The sequence below is a fragment of the Oncorhynchus gorbuscha genome, linkage group LG21 (genome assembly GCF_021184085.1).
Source record: "Oncorhynchus gorbuscha isolate QuinsamMale2020 ecotype Even-year linkage group LG21, OgorEven_v1.0, whole genome shotgun sequence".
In the NCBI taxonomy this organism is placed as follows: Eukaryota; Metazoa; Chordata; class Actinopteri; order Salmoniformes; family Salmonidae; genus Oncorhynchus; species Oncorhynchus gorbuscha.
This window is the reverse complement of record NC_060193.1, coordinates 20997371-21015402: the sequence shown is the minus strand read 5'-3', so window position 1 is coordinate 21015402 and position 18032 is coordinate 20997371. Positions and strand designations below refer to the sequence as shown.

Sequence of the window (18032 nt, the reverse complement as noted above, 5' to 3'; positions counted from 1 at the left end):
TGGATTCAAACCTGGGTGTCTGTAGTGACACCTCTAGCATTGAGATGCAGTGCCTTAGACCGCAGCGCCATTCGGGAGCCCCAAAATGATTACTGACTGTCGTGTGTGTGTGATGCCTGACGTTTTTACCTTCAGAAAAGAGCGCAGGTAGTTTTCCAGTCCTTTCGCATGGCACCGGGAAACGACGTGTATAATCACACTGAAGAGTTAGAATATTATGGTTACTTTCCTCAACCTACATCCTTTAACGCTTCCAAAAACACATTTCAAATAACCTCGTCCCAAATCTGTTTGTGCCGTTCAGCAAACTCCTGTACAGTGACTGTTGTGTTATATTTGACAACAGAAAAAAAGGCCTTTTCAAATCAACGGACTTATAACTCACATTCACAACTCTGACTATGTCTAGGTCACTATTTCATGGGGTCAGATCATGATAACGTCATAGGGACAGGGGTCAAGACTCCACCGGGTGGAGTTGACAGCGATTTCTTGAGCTTCTTTGGTTGCCGCGGTGAGCACCTCAAACAGCTGCATCAGCACAGTGGGGAGGAATTTAATGATCACCTGAGCCTCCATGGCATGCAGCAACTAGGGAAGGGAGGGAAGGAGGGAGAGAGATGGCGAGAAAGAGAGAAAGGGTTCAGAGTGAGAGACAGAGAGAGCATGACCAGCAGGAAATGAAGTTAAAATATATATGAGGGTTGAAGTCAGAGAGACAGCAATACCAAGTGATAGCATAAATGAGGCTTCACAACAGAAGTGTCTTAAGATACTCGATGAGTTCTGCTGGGTTGCCCTCTGAGGAGGACCTTATCAGCTGGCAGTGCTGGAAGAACGTGTGGAGGTGCAGATCCTAGACAGAGAAATACAGAACACAGATGTCTTATGGTGTTTGTTACAATAGCTTTAACAAGTTGTTTTAATGTTGGAAGGTAGAAGACATACTTCAGGGTATATTGTTGAAGCTACATTGGTCTTCACTTTGAAAAGTGGCTTGCTGTTTTCTACCCATTTTATATCTGGCGCTGGCTGTAAGGAGAAAAAAAACAAATACAATAAAGTGATTTTAGTATCCTGCATTTTTCAATAACTCATAGTGTGCAGGGGTGTAATGGTTCACCAAAGCCAAGGTTCGGTACGTATTGCGGTTTTGGAGTGAGGGTTTTGTTTCGGTACAGCGGGAAAAATAAATGCCATTCATAATGTTCCTGGCATTCCATTCTGATGCTGTGTTTGTAACCACGTGGGAGGTGGGAATTTAGCAGTTGTGAAGTCTTAAATACCAGTTGAATGCATTAATCTAAATTTGAAATTAGTTGAGAAATGCAGACAGGCTAATGGCCAACAAGCTGTGTCAACTATGAACCAAAAGTACAGCTATCACACTTGTAAACAAATATAGAGTTTATAAAAAACCATTAATAAATTGCTCTTCATAAATAATGTTTTGTTGTTGCATTTAACTGCCGAAAATACTGTAACAGAGGCCATTTCCTTAGTAGGTGAGGTCAGAGGTCACCATGCGGGAAAGCGGGTGCTTGGGATGTTATGGTGCATTCAAGACAACTGGGAACTCTGGAAAAAAACGAGGTCAAATCATGACTGTGATCTTCAGGTCGGCTCTCTAAAAGGTTGGAATTCCGAGTGTGATGACCGGTCATAAAGATCCCAGTCGTAGGAGTTAAATTCCTAATTCCCACTTGGTTACGAATGCACCATGACACTGCCTCCTTCAGATGTCACCGGAGAGGAAAAACCTCCATCCCACCAAAACAGGCTGACATTTCAGGCCTGTTTACTGAAATGGGTGAAAGAAGGAGGTTCTTAACGTCGCTCGAGCACTTTCATGAGGTGCTGAAACCCTCTATTCTCAACCACAGAGAACGGGCGCATATCTGCGGCAATAAACCAGACTGTAAAAAATAGCCTACCTATCGCTCCTGTAATTTCTTTGGCCAGGTCAGAATCAGCTGCCAAGGGCTGCTTGAATGGAGAGGGGAGACGATATTGTTTCTTTGCGTTTCCATCTTGCTCTGTTATACTGGGGTGATGTCAGTGTAAAAGTGTCAACATATTTGAGGTGTTGGCAGCTGCAGAGGCTATTCTCGTTGAGCGTGGCAACATACTGTTAATGTTTCATCCACCACTCTCTGTCCATCGCCGTAGTAATCTATTGGGAAGAGAAATTGTCTCTCATCTGGAGATTTAAATGATGGAGGATCCTCCAAGTCTGGTTTATCAACCCCACCACTCGACATTGTACAGAACTAAAAGAAACGTCCCTTTTTCAGGACACTGTCTTTCAAAGATAACTCGTATAAATCCAAATAAATCCTAATAACTTCACAGATCTTCATTGTAAAGGGTTTAAACACTGTTTCCCATGCTTGTTGAATGAACCATAAACAATTAATGAACATGCACCTGTGGAACGGTTGTTAAGACAATTAAAGTCACAGTTATGAAAACTTAGAACACTAAAGTGGCCTTTCTACAGACTCTGAAAAACACCAAAATAAAGATGCCCAGGGTCCCTGCTCAACTGCGTGAACGTGCCTTAGGCATGAGGACTGCAGATGTGGCCAGGGCAATCAATTGCAATGTTCCGTACTGTGAGACACTGAAGACAGCGCTACAGGGAGACAGGACGGACAGCTTATCGTCCTCGCAGTGGCAGACCACGTGTACAAACACCTGCAGAGGATCGGTACAACCGAACATCACACCTGTGGGACAGGTACAGGATGGCAACAACAACTGCCAGAGTTACACCAGGAACACACAAAATAGGCTGAGAGAGGCTGGACTGAGGGCCTGTTGGCCTGTTGTAAGGCAGGTCCTCACCAGACATCACCGGCAACAACGTCACCTATGGGCACAAACCCACCATCGCTGGACAAGACAGGACTGGCAAAAAGTGCTCTTCACTGACGAGTCACTGTTTTGTCTCACCAGGGGTGATGGTCGGATTCAGGGTTTATCGTCGAAGGAATGAGCGTTACACCGAGGACTGTACTCTGGAGCGGGATCGATTTGGTGGTGGAGGGTCCGTCATAGTCTGGGGCGGTGTGTCACAGCATCATGGGACTGAGCTTGTTGTCATTTCAGGCGATCTCAATGCTGTGCGTTACAGAGAAGACATCCTCCTCCCTCATGTGGTACCCTTCCTGCAGGCTCATCCCATTTCTTTTTTTGCTGAGTTTAGTTCCCGGCTGCGCCTCACAAAAAGATAATTTGAAATGCATCAATTAAGATTCAAACTTTTATTACAACGTGCAAAGATGCTGCAGTCGATTTAATGGAATAGCCTGAAATGGGTTTTTTTCAGCTCAGACTTACTCAAGAGGCACAGGCCTACAACGCAGTGTAAACATTTGATTTTGTATTTTGTATTTTTTTTTAATGTATTCATTCGGGTTCAGTGCGGACAAAACCGAGGTCCCCGTACCAAATACGTGTACCATTACACCCCTAATAGTTTTTCATAATATCATTCTCCAAATGTTTTAATCAATGTCATCTCAGTCATATGCCACTAGCATACAAGCAGGAGAAACCTCTTCCCTGACCCAAGGTTCTCTCCAGTGCCCAGAGGGTTGTACCTTCTTGGCGTCCTGGGTCTTGTCATACAGGTATCCAGGGAGCAGGGTGGCAGACACAGGCAGCTGTGCTCTATAGACTGCATCCTGCCATCTTGCAACAGAGGGGCCCAGGAGTAGCCCACTGTTACAGAGAGAGATGGACATCTAAGGTAATGGAGGTAGACGGTAGATACACACACTCAAGATAAATGCACTAAACAGACACACGCACACCCTCAAAAAAAAAAAAAAAAACACATTCACACAAAGACCGCTCCTAGTCTTACCCAGGGACTGGACTCCCTCTCTCTTCTTGGTGCTGGTCTCCTTACTGATCTCACAGCTGATGTGGTAGAAGGTAAAGAGGATGTGGTGTTTCTCATGAACATGGACGGGCAGCTCAATCTTTACCTGCATAGGTAGGGAAACAATCAGTCATTAATATTAGTGATAATGTTCATAGGAACCCAATCAAAAGTATGAAGATGTATGCACTCACGACTGTAAGCCTCTCTGGATAAGAGCATCTGCTAAATGACAAAAATGTAACATTAACAATTTGGTCAAAAAGCTCAATTCTTCCTACTCTCCCCATAAGGGGGCAGTAACAGTGAGTAGTATAATGTTCAGTCTGCCTGCACGTGCGCTCTGCTTCACAGGAAATAACAGACAGCCCATGGCATAGTATTAAACTAACGCCAATTAAACCATCATTCTCAGTATGACTTGATCATGTGTCAACATCAATAGTGCTGTCCTTTCACTTGTTGAAGCTGGTCTTCCTCATAACTCACTGGAACTCATTTAGTTAACCATTCAGCAAGGCATGGGGTATTGGTCCAGGAATTGGTCACTGGAGAGTAAAGAAAAGGGGGGGCTTAGATGGTGACGGTGTGTGGAGTCTAATCCATATACCAAACACAAGATGCCCCCGCTCCCGTGGGTCTGAGATAGTCTCCTGTCCTCACCTCTCTCTCTCCCTTTTCACTGGCCAGGGAGGCTCTGGTGGGTGTCTGACTAGCCCAGTGTGAGGCAGAGTTACAGGATTAACCCGGAAATAACTGGTGGACTGGACTTCAATAGAATACTACTGTAGACCGACCATGTTTTAAATAGGCTTTAAAAACACTAGCTTTTCAACTCCTTCCCCTATAGTGAAGCTTTGACAAGACATGATGCATTGTTCAAACTCAACTGTTTAACTGTTTTGTAGACGTGAACCATGGGAGGGGAGCTTGGCAGGTCAGGTTTATTGAGCAAGGGTCTCACTCACCTCGTCATAGAACTCAGGGTTCTGGTTGTGGTGGAGAACGGCCGCACAGGCACTGGTGGTGACGAGTGTCTCCCCTGGCTTTCCGTAAATACACTGAAACACACACACATACATTATTAGTCATCTACTGCTCATCCTTCGATGTTAGGGTATGCCAGTGAGTAATTCTACAGCAATCTGTGAGCACTGATAATAACTAGACAGAAATGGTTTTAAAGCACTGTATAATCACATCTAAAATACAACGCTAGCCTCTCATGGCAGAACTTGCAACACAAGCAAACAACATCTGTAAGAAGAATGGGGAAAACTAGCTGTTCACCAGTGTCAGAGGTGAGATTTGAGTTAATGAAAGGAGAACTCTCTCACGCCAGGCTAAACTGGCGTGAGGGACCAAGCAGAACCAGGGGAGGGAAGGAGGAGGGGCAGGCCGAGTTGCCTAAGCCCATGCATGTGATGTGGCTTTGTGAATACATGCCGTGAAGTCAACCTGTTTGGAAGTCCAGGCAGAGGTCTCGATAATTGACCCTGATATGGCAGACACAGTGAGGAGGAGAGGGGGATCCGTTCGGAACGTTAATTAGGACATTGATTACTTTGGTCATTCCTCATTACTGCAGAGACGAGTGGCAGAGCCTCGGGCCAGGTCCCAAATGGCATCCTATTCCCTAAGTAGGGCACAGCGTTTGAGCAGCTCTGGTGAAAAGTAGTGTCAGAAGTAAGGCACTACCCTGGGAATAGGGTGCCATTTGCGACACAGCCTATGAGAGCGGCGGAGGTCCTCTGAAAGAACAGAGAGAGCAGAGCTCAAATGAACAGCTCAGTCGAGGGAAGAGACAGTTTCAGATCACATGATTATGGGTTGTGTACCAGCATGGAAAAAGTTGTGCATTTAGAAGCCCTGTTCCTGCGGCAACAACATGTGAAAGTGCGGTGATTACACAGTGATGCTGAGGACCCTTTCCCTGGCTAGAAGGACTGGAATCTCCAGCATGGAGTCTTATCTTCAGAGTGGGGTGAGAGTACAGAAAAGACCAGCACAGCAACAAACAGCTAAAACAGGCAGAACTTAGGTCTACAGTACGGTACTGTAAATGCTAGCTTCCTAAACCATTGGCTATCATTCCATCTAAAAAACAATTCTTTAGCCGTTTGATGGAGGTTTCCACCCAGAAATATTCTACGTGTGTGGATGTTGCTCAATGTGTGAGTGAGTGAGTAAGTGATCTCATTAGTTCTCCATGCCAGCTGTAATAACTGGCTTAGGTCAGAGTTTTTTTCTCTCCTCTATTTTTTGGCAACCACTCTGCCACTCCACTGAGTTGGACTTTATCAGCAGTTTGGCTTCTTTCCTAGGGACTTCCCAGTTATTTTCACCACCTCACACACCTCTCATCCAAAACAAACGCTCACCTTTAGAGGGGCCGCGCCTTCTTCGTCCGAGTCTCTGAACTGCACACACACCGCTACGTTTCTTGCCTGGAATGATAAAAGACACTTCAGTCAACACAATAACTCCCCCAGGAAGGAGGACAGTCAAGAAGTAGTGAGCTGTAAACACAATAACCAACTGCCCTCAATGCTTGCTAGTCAGTTTGGTGTTGCTATTTCCACACTGATGACTAAAACAATCTCCCTCTCGCTTTCCCTCTCCTCTTCTCCCGCCCTCTTCTCCCCCACCTTGGCGAAGCTCTTCTGGTTGTCGTATTTAAGCTGCAGGGGATAGACATACAGGTGGTTCTTGAAGAGGGCGGGAGAAGAGGAAGACTTGAAAGGCTGGTCATGGCTCACATCAACACCATTATCCCAGAAACCCTAGACCCACTATAATTTGCATAACGCCCCAACAGATCCACAGATGATGCAATCTCTATTGCACTCCACACTGCCCTTTCCCACCTGGTCAAAAGGAACACCTATGTGAGAATGCTATTCATTGACTACAGCTCAGCATTCAACAACATAGTGCCCTCAAAGCTCATCACAAAGCTAAGGACCCTGGGACTAATCACCTCTCTCTGCAACTGCTTCCTGGAGTTCCTGACGGGCCGCACCCTGGTGGTAAGGGTAGTTAACACATCCGCCACTCTGATCCTCAACACACGGACCCCTCAGGGGTGCGTGCTCAGTCCCCTCCTGTACTTCCTGTTCACTCATGACTGCACGGCCAGGCACGACTCCAACACCATCATAAAGTTTGCCGATGACACAACAGTGGTAGACCTGATCACCGACAATGAAGAGACAGCCTATAGGGAGTTGGTCAGAGACCTGACCGTGTGGTGCCAGGACCACAACCTCTCCCTCAAGACAAAGGAGATGAGCACACCCCCATTCTCATCGACGGGGCTGTAGTGGAGCAGGTTGAGCGCTTCAAGTTCCTTGGTGACCACATCACCAACAGACTAACATGGTCCAAGCACACCAAGATAGTCGTGAAGAGGGCACGACAAAACCTATTCCCCCCTCAGGAGACTGAAAAGATTTGGCACGGATCCTCAGATCCTCAAAAGGTTATCCAGCTGCATCCTCGAGAGCATCTTGACTGGTTGCATGACTGCCTGGTATGGCAACTGCTCAACCTCTGACCGCAAGGCACTACAGAGGGTAGTGCGTATGGCCCAGTATATCACTGGGGCAAAGCTTCCTGCCATCCAGGACCTCTATACCAGGCGGTGTCAGAGGAAGGCCCTAAAAATTGTCAAAGACTCAGCCACCCTAGTCATAGACTGCTCTCTCTGCTACCGCACGGCATACGGTGCCGGAGTGCCAAGTCTAGGTCCAAGAGTCTTTTAAACAGCTTCTACCCCAAAGCCATAAGACTCCTGAACATCTAATCAAATGGCTACCCAGACTATTTGCATTGCCATCTCCCCCTCCTTTACACCGCTGCTACTCTCTGTTGTTATTATCTATGCATAGTCACTTTAATAACTCTACCTACATGTACATATTACCTCAACTAACCGGTGCCCCCGCACACTGACTCTGTACCAGTACCCCCCTGTATATAGTCCTGCTATTGTTATTTTACTGCTGCTCTTTAATTACTTGTTACTTTTATTTCTTCTTATTACGAATATATATATTTTTAAACTGCATTGTTGGTTAGGGGCTCGTAAGTAAACATTCCACTCTAAGGCCAACCTGTTGTTCTCGGGGGCATGTGACTAATAACATTTGAATTGATTTGACTCACTTCTTATTATATTGGATACATTACATTTAGTGTAGGAGAGCACATTGAGATTGTGGTGTGTACATTCTATTCATCTGCCGTATGATAGCACAACGTGAGTTGGTAGTGTGTATGAGTTCAAATCTGTCAAATCTGTGTCTTACTTGGCAGCCCAGGCGAAGGGCTTCCAATACTGGACCGGGCGCTGACACGTCTGCTTGGCAGCCTTCAGAACCTTCTGGGCTGTCTGGAGGGGAACACATAATGAGTCCAATGTATAGATGATAACACAGGCTTTATGATTTATAACAGTGGGACAGCAACTCAATTGATCATGATGGAACTGAGACCAAAATAGGAAGCAATTTAATTTAAAAAGACACTTTAAAAAGTAGCTCTCGAACCATTGGTTTTGGGGGGGGGGGGGTTATGTAAGTCCTGTCTCTGTCACATGGTCTAATAATAGCAATAGCAGTAATATGGTTGCGAGAGGCACGAAGGAAAGGACCTTGTTGATGTCTGAAGTGGCAAACAGACACACGCACAGACACACACACGCACCACATGCACACGAGTAGACACACGCGCACCACACGCACAGACAAACCTTGTTGATGTTTGAGGTCTTGATTGATGTAGGGCTCAGCACAGTGTGTAATGCCATTCTGTAGGACCTTCTCCACTCTGGCCACCAGGAAAATATCAGCATGGGGGTTGGTTACTGAGAGGAGAGGGACAGAGGGATGATGGTTTAAGACTGTATCTAATATACTCTAGATGAGAAGACAGATGGGGGGGAGGAGGGTTTAAGACTGTGTATCTAATATACCCTAGATGAGAAGACAGATGGGGGGAGGAGGGTTTAAGACTGTGTATCTAATATACCCTAGATGAGAAGACAGATGGAGGGAGGAGGATGAGCCTGTTAAACATGATGCAGACCTTAGTGGTGGAAAACATTGCAATTAAACTTCAGGCAGGGAAGTGCTGTCCCCAGTCCACCTGGTCGTGCTGCTGCTCCAGTTTCAACTGTTCTGCCTTATTATTGGACCATGCTGGTCATTTATGAACATTTGAACATCTTGGCCATGTTCTGTTATAATCTCCACCCGGCACAGCCAGAAGAGGACTGACCACCCCACATAGCCTGGTTCCTCTCTAGGTTTCTTCCTAGGTTTTGGCCTTTCTAGGGACTTTTTCCTAGCCACCGTGCTTCTACACCTGCATTGCTTGCTGTTTGGGGTTTTAGGCTGGGTTTCTGTACAGCACTTTGAGATATCAGCTGATGTACGAAGGGCTATATAAATACATTTGATTTGATTTGAAGTGGCTGGCTGGCTGTCGTTTGTGGTTGAAGTCAGAGGAAACCCAAACAGAACTCAAACTATTATGGGGTCAGTGATATGAAGCCAACCGTGGCTCTCACAGTGTCATGTGCGAGCACACACACACAACCATGATATTCCTGGGAGTGGCAGCACAGTAAGAGTGGAGTTCTTGAGACATGAATGGGACATTTGGATCAGTAAATATAAATCAGCTGTGACATAATGAGTTCCATTCAAATGCTCTAGCTGTGGCTTGGCTAATGACAGTACGGCGTGGCCTAGCTAATGTCTGCTACCACAACACAGTTACATGGGCGACACCCTTAAAACAACACTTTATTCACAATATAAATATGTCTAAAGCTGGCGGAAGTAAGTCTACCAATGCCAGTACCAGAGAGATGGGACATTAATAAGGGACCTGACTAAGGGGAGCCTGCCAGTATCAGTTCCTGTACCAGTACCACACCTTAACTACCGTTGTGCTGCTGCTACTGACCGATGCAGTAGAGAGAGCTGAGGGCTGAGGGTTGAAGGAGGCTGTCCTTGGACTACACCCAAACAGCACCTCAATTTCACTGTGATCTGCTGGCCTCCGTGTCTATAAACAGACAGCCTATTTCTGCGATTACTGTCTATTTCTCAGTGTCCTGTTAGACTTTGCTAGGTCCACACGCACAAACTGGGCAAGAGCTTAATCAAGTTCCATTTTTTTGTGTCATCAGCATGCATTGTTTGACCAATGAGAGTGAGAATGACCATTGTCTTGATTGATTCTATTCTGTTTGATGCTCTGTTCTTCATTCCGTTTCTGGGTCTAGATGTTATCCACAGTGATTTTCCATTATTTCCATTTCACAGGGTATTCTGCAGTCGTGTTCCATCCACCCTTGCCTATGTTCTTGCTGTTATGTTTCAAGTCTAGGGGTGGGAGGTTCAGAACTGTAGTGGTCTGATTGTGTACTGTGATTTACTGCTGGGCACAGTCAGTATTGCTCCTGTGTAATCCTGTTAATGGGCCCAGCAGGAGTGTGTGAGTCTGTGTGTGTTATGACCTGAAAACTGTTTTGGTAAATTGCATGGTCTACAGATGTCACGACTTCATCCGAAGTCGGTCCCTCTCCTTGCTCGGGCGACGTTCGGCGGTCGATGTCACCGGTCTTCTAGCCATCGCCAATCCACCTTTCATTTTCCATTTGTTTTGTCTTGTCTTGTCTTCCCACACACCTGGTTTCAATTCCATCAATTACATGTTGTGTATTTAACCCTCTGTCCCCCCCATGTCATTGCCCGGTATTGTCTTTTTTTGTAAGTGCTTGTGCACCTTATGTCTGGTGTGTGTAGGGATTTGTACCCATTTATTGATAGTGGAATTTATTATTAAACTGCGCAGTTGAAAACACAGTTTTTGCTCTCCTGCGTCTCACTTCTCTGCCACCAGTACACACCCCTTACAACAGCTTATCATGAGGAATCATACCTTAAATGAGCAGAACCCAGAGACATTCCTTAATATTAGAGATTGCGCACCAGCTGTTGTTAACAAAGAGACCCGCTACCCTTCTGTCCTACCGATGCACAGCATACCCAGCTAACTGTATTTTATCCATGTCCTTGTTCAGACATAACTCCGAGAAGCATAGTAAAGTACAGTTTTTCATGTCCCTTTGATAGGATAGTCTCAAACAGAGCTCGTCCAGCTTATTCTCCAGTGATTACACGTTTGCCAATAGAACAGAGGGTAGAGGCGGTCTGTCCACTCGCCAACGTAGTCTTGTCAGGTATCCCGCACGCTGGCCTCCATAACACCACCTCTTCCTTCGTCATATGTCAGGGATTTGGGCCTGGTCCGGGTCACCATCACCAATTTGTTTCATCCCACTTGATTTTGTTGAGTAGGATAGCAGTCTACACGATAAATAACTTGTAATATTGGAAGTAACCATCTGGATGTCACCGTGATACAGTCCACACTACTCAATGGGTAGAGTTTGTGCTGCAAGCAGACAACACAGTGTCACAGTGTCCTTCACTACGGCATTAACGTCTAAAGTTATATTTTAGTACAAAAAAATAGAAACAATTAATGAAAAAAAACTATGATTCTGAACACTCGCAAGTCACAACTTTTTCCTCGCTCAAGTTTCTAGCTACAAGCAGTAAACTAGCTAGCTGGGAAGGGTTAATTGAGATGACTGACTGAACCAAATCCACCCGACTAGCCTCTCCCTTGTTTCAGAAAGGAGCAAGAAAGTTTCATCACGCAGAAAGGGACTCAAACGCACGGATGCCTGGCCGTCCCGTCTTGACTCAGCAGTTTTAGTGTTCATATCATGTAATTCTACTCATTTTGCAATGTGGCGTGGTTTTACAGCTTATTTCCTGCAGGTGGCGAGAAATGTTTGCAGTTTTACACCTGAGTGAGACTGACAAAGAAAATATCAAATGGGGGCCCCCCGGGCTCTAATACGACCATAATTACCACAGGTTTAGATAGCTAGCCGCTAGACTAACTTACTTATCAAAATGTGTTTTGCTGACATGTGCTAATTAAGTGACTGACATAAGAGAAAAACTGCTGATGCACAACCAAGTTTCGAAATTGCACCTTGTGTATTCTACCTTGTAAGTTGAGACCCCGACTGAGTTTATCAGAGGGTCTTCAAAAGGGGAGACTCTTCCCTGTCTCATCAACTGAAAATCTAAAAGATGGAATCTGTATTAAGTGAAACAGCCCACTGTTCGCCCCCCAGCGCCTTTGTATCGTCACGTCTACTCCCGCTCCGGCGCTCGACATCACCGGTCTAAGCACGGGTCCTGGCAACCCATCTTTATGTACACCTGGCAACCATCATTACGCACACCTGCGTCTCATCATCAGTCACACCTGGACTTCATTACTCACTTGATTATTTACCCTTTGTATAGCACTCTGTTATCAGTCATCAGGTAGTATTGTTAATGTTTCTCTGTCAGACGCTTCTCTTGGTTTGTATCGCTCCATGTTCGCTATCATTAAACTCACTAACTGCACCTGCTTCCTGACACCCTGCATCTGTGTAACAGTTATTGTTTTTGTCTTGTTGTCGAAAGGGAGGAGAAACGGAGAAGAGAAGCCTCCGGCAGCGTGGTGAAAGCTAATTGCAGTACATATTCTGTTGTTCTATCAAGCCTGTAATGATGTCAGAGGGAAAAAAAGGAGTTTCACTAATTAAGAATTTCACCTTAATGTATTTATATCAAATAAGGGAGAGAGACTACATTTCTAATCTTGGGATTCTGTGATCCCACCATAATTTCTACAGAAACACAAACATGATTTAGCCTACTCATATGTGTGTGTGTGTGTTTACAAACCTCAACACAACACAAGCCAACACACAGGGTATATGGCAGGTAAGGTCACTATGGTCCTACCTGAGTAGGGGAACGCAGCAGAGACTCAGACACCCTCTGTAGAATGGGCAGACCATTCCCATTCCCTGCATCACTGTTCACTCCTCCTTTCACCCCTCCTCCTCCACCACCTCCCTCTGATGTAGGGGAGAGTTGGGAGGTGTCGGTCAGCATCTCTCGTACACAGGGGGGGGTTGAGGTCCACATGGAAGTCAGAGGAGATCTTACAGTTCTTAGACGCATTAAACAGAGCCAGGCTGATGAAGAACGGCTCCACCTGGGTAACAGAGGTAGATGGGAAAGTGAGTGTGTGTGTGTGTGTGTGTGTGTGTGTGTGTGTGTGTGTGTGGGAGAGCGTGTCTGTGTGCATTTACGAGGTACAAACAAAGAGTGTGTGTGTCTGAGTGTATGTGCACTTATGTAGATATAAGCATATTGAATGATGGCCATTCCTTCCAGGAACCATTAAGCCTATCTATGTTTGAGTTTAAGATGGGAGGAGGAGAGCAGAACTATTTCCTAACCACGCAAATGTCGGTCAGCCAACATCCCCAACTCCCCCCCCTCTATAAATGCTCTAATGGGCATGAAGTTATTCATCACTGTGTTTCATGTCTACGATAATCCACTCTGAAGGAGGGAGAGAGGGAGTACTCACTAGTGTGCTCTCTATACTGCTGGCTGATGTCAAAAGAGGCACTGCATTCACCTCACAGCAGAATGCTAACTAACTACATTCATCAGGAAATGTGAATGTGGATCACGACATAGGTCTCTGTAGTGTAATTTGTATTTACAAGTATTTACATTAAAATATGTACTATTTTAGGATAAAACGTTTTATACTTAAACAGATCAAATAACAATATCAACATAAGATGAATATACAGCATGAAAAATGAAAAGCCTGATGTTCATTTTGTATCTATTCTGTCGAGGTGTAGTGGTGACCTACGCTGGAGCAGAAGGATGTGTGTCTGTGACCTTACAATGGCGAGAACCCCGTCCCCACTCTCGTTGACACAGCCCTGCAGGCAGAAGGCGAGGTCATGGCAGCTGACGGCGATGCGTCGGCCGGAACGCTCCTCAAACGGCTTCACGCCAGGCTCTATACCCGAGAAGTCCAACCTCTGGAGGGGAGAGGGGAGGAAGAAGTGGAAAGGAGTGGAGAGGCGGGAGGAGAGAGAGGAGGATGTGGAGGGGAAGGAGGAGAGAGGTCAGGAAGAAAGATTAAGGAGGGAATGTTGGTTAGCTTCTGGCATCTATCGTCATGGAAACACATCCAATGTACATACACAGACATTCTCTAATTGAGATGATACAGTAGAATAGAATACAGTATATACATGAGATGAGTAATGCAAAATATGTAAACATTATTAAAGTGACTAGTGTTCCATTATTAAAGCCAGTCATTTCAAGTAAATGTATAAAGGCAGCAGCCTCTAATATGCTAGTGATGGCTATTGAACAGCCTGATGGCCTTGAGATCGAAGCTGTTTTTCAGTCTCTTGGTCCCAGCTTTGATGCACCTGTACTGACCTCACCTTCTAGATGATAGCGGGGTGAACAGGCCGTGGCTTGGGTGGTTGTTGTCCTTGATGATGTTTTTGGCCTTCCTGTGACATTGAGTGTTGTAGGTGTCCTGGAGGGCAGGTAGTTGACCCCAGTGATGCGTTGGGCAGACGGCACCACCCTCTGGAGTGCCCTGCGAATGCGGGTGGTGCAGTTGCCGTACCAGGGGGTGATACAGTCCAACAGGATGCTCTCAATTGTGCATTGGTAAAAGTTTGTGAGGGTTTTAGGTGCCAAGACAGATTTATTCAGCCTCCTGAAATTGAAGCCTTCTTCACCACACTGTCTGTGTGGGTGGACCATTTCAGTTTGTCAGTGATGTGTACGCCGAGGAACTTGAAGCTTTCCACCTTCTCCACTGCAGTGCCGTTGATGTGGATAGGGGGGTGCTCCCTCTGCTGTTTCCTGAAGTCCACGATCAGCTCCTTTGTTTTGTTGACGTTGAGTGAGAGGTTATTTTCCTGGCACTGCACTCCCAGGGCCCTCACCTCCTCCCTGTAGGTTGTCTCGTCATTGTTGGTAATCAGTCCCACTACTGTTGCGTCGTCTGCAAACTTGATGATTGAGTTGGAGGCGTGCTTTGCCACACATGGGTGAACAGGGAGTACAGGAGGAGGCTGTGCACGCACCCTTGTGGGGCCCAGTGTTGAGGATCAGCGAAGTGGAGATGTTGTTTCCTACCTTCACCACCTATGGGCGGCCCATCAGGAAGCCCAGGACCCAATTGCACAGGGCGGGGTTGAGACCCAGGGCCTCAAGCTTAATGATGAGCTTGGAGGGTACTATGGTGTTGAATGCTGAGCTGTAGTCAATGAACATCATTCTTACATAGGTATTCCTCTTGTCCAGATGGGTTAGGTCAGTGGGCAGTGTGATGGCGATTGCATAATCTGTGGATCTAGTGGGACGGTAAGAAAATTGAAGTGGGTCTAGGGTGTCAGGTAGGGTGGAGGTGATATGATCCTTGATTAGTCTCTCAAAGCACTTCATAATGACAGAAGTGAGTGCTACGGGGTGATAGTCATTTAGTTCAGTTACCTTTGCTTTCTTGGGTACAGGAACAATGGTGGCCATCATGAAGCATATAGGGACAGCAGACTGGGTTAGGGAGAGATTGAATACAGCATGTCCATAAACACTCCAGCCAGCTCGTCTGCGCATGCTCTGAGGATGCAGCTAGGGATGCCGTCTGGGCCGGCAGCCTTGCAAGGGTTAACCTGCTTAAATGTCTTACTCACGTACGCCACAGAGAAGGAGAGCCCACAGTCCTTGGTAGTGGGCCGCGTCATGGGACTGTGTTATCCTCAAAAGGGGCAAAATTTTGCTTGTTATATACTGACATTTCGCTTGTTTGATTGCCTTGCGGAGGGAATAACTACACTGTTTGCATTCGGCCACATTCCCAGTCTCCTTGCCATGGTTAAATGCGGTGGATCGCGCTTTCAGTTTTGTGAAAATGCTGGTTTCTGGTTAGGGTAGATTTTAAAAGGCACATGTGGGAACAAGATCTCCTATACACTTCTTAATAGACAAATAAACTCAGTCACCGTATCAGTGTATGTTATTCTCGGAGGCTACCCGTAACATTTCCCAGTACGGGTGATCAAAACAGTCTTGAAGTGTGGATTCCAATTGATCAGACCAGCATTGAATAGTCCTTAGGATGGGTACTTCCTGTTTGAGTTTCTGCCTATAGGAAGGGAATATAATCGGAAGCGGTGGGTGTTGTGCACGCCTCCTGAGTCAGACTAGAAGTCCACTCTGAATATCTCTTCTTCGCCGGTGGTGTTTTCGATCAGCCTCTGGAATCAGTTCAATTGCTCTGGGGGGTACGAACAAAGGAACCGATTCAGGAAAGTCGTATTCCTGGTCGTAATGCTGGTGAGTTATGACAGCTCTGATATCCAAAAGCTCTTCCTGGCTGTATGTAATAACACAAAAAATGTTCAGGGCTAATAATATAAGAAATAACATTTTAAAAAGTTGCCTAGGGACGAGATGCACGGCTGCCCTATCTATCGGCGCCAGTCCTATTGGAAATAAATAGAGTAAAACAGACCGTGCTAACCTGTGTTTCAGGGTCCAGAGAGAACAGCTTTAGTCTCCCTTCATTCCTGTTGAGTTTATTGAGCTGGTCTGTTTCCCTAGCATACTGCAGAGAGACGGAAGAAGACAAAAAGAAGTAAGAACAGACACATACAGCTTCAGGTCACAGCTGAGCTCGACAGAGAACTCCACCGCCCCCCTCTCTCGTCCTAAATCCCCCTCTCATTTACTCTCCTCCTCTCACACCACCCAGCCCCAGACAGACAGTAGAGATAACCAGGTCCTCTATGAAGGGGAGAGCTGTGACATCTCAGAGGAGCCTGTTAAAAAAAAAGCCTCATCACACAGAGATTACAGCTCTCTTTGTTCTCCATGTGCTGCTCTGGGTTTATAGATGCATTAAAGCAGTGAGGTCTCTATGGGATAAAGGTAGTGTACCGTTGTTATGTCCAGGGTTACAGGATGTACTATACATTAGGGACCTGCTACAGGTAAAAGGGAGCTTGTAAACTGTGGTTCCCTGATAGTGTAACGGTATCAAAGCTCAGTGAGCGTCACATAAATGACTAGACATAATATAGCCTATGTATGTCAGGTGGAGGTATTGTGTTTAACCGACTAGAGAATGAATGATCTAGCGCACGTGCCTTATCAATGATCATTACTGCTTATATTACCGCTTACACATACAGTATTTGAATAGAACTATTTAAGAGGGCTTTTCTTTTTTTGTCCAAGAGAAACAGGATACAGATGTAGGACCTTCATTTCGATCTGTTGTGGGACATTTACAACGTGTAGTGTATTTGAGGTTTAAAAAGGCTTCTGAAGTTTGTCACTTCCACTCACATTTCAGACTTGATCTTCCCTCATGAAAAAAACGCATCAACCCCTACAAAAATGCCCATCAATTATAATCCACATTTCCTGTTGCTGCAGGATAGTCGTTTGCTTTCAAGCTGTAGCAAACTAACTCAAATTAAAGATCCTACATCTGGGTGCTCTGAGTTTGAATAACCCTATAAAACCTTTTCCACCATGTACCGGGCTAGGTTCACTACCTTGTGTGTAGTAGATGAGGGGTAATACATATTCACTACTACTACAATACAGCACAGCCACTAATGAAACCAGAGGTGAAGAGCGCAAGTCAGACCAAAACACACTACCAACATACACCAGACTGAATCTATTAGCACTGGAGGCCATGTCTTAGTGGAGTGCCAAACATTGATTATTTATCAGGGCCCGCATTCATCAAGCTTCTCAGAGTAGGAGTGCCGATCTTGGATCAGGTCTCCCTTCTTACACGGTAAAACCTGATCCTAGATCATCCCTTTTTGTGAATACGGGCCCTGGTGCTTAGTACAAAAATAAGACAAAAAGGATACATTCATACTGATCTTTTTTAAAATATATAAGCAGCTATAAGCATAGCTGACGGTAGCCTTGCAGCACATCTCTACTCTTATAACACTGACCTTTATGAGTTCAGGGTGTAGGCTCCTCCCCAGACTCTCCAATAGGCTCTCTCCCTTCCCCTGGCTGTTGCTGTCCTCACCTGATTGGGCGAGAGAGGTGTCAGTCGAAAGGAGTACTTACCATATAGCCTACTGTACGATTCGGATAATGACATCTGATATTAGTGGAAG

General features: G+C 45.7%; 1 pseudogene; it reads right to left on the bottom strand.

The window, feature by feature from the left end:
* The window catches only part of LOC124007993, a 94168-nt pseudogene that overhangs the window by 69794 nt on the left and 6342 nt on the right, over positions 1-18032 (bottom strand).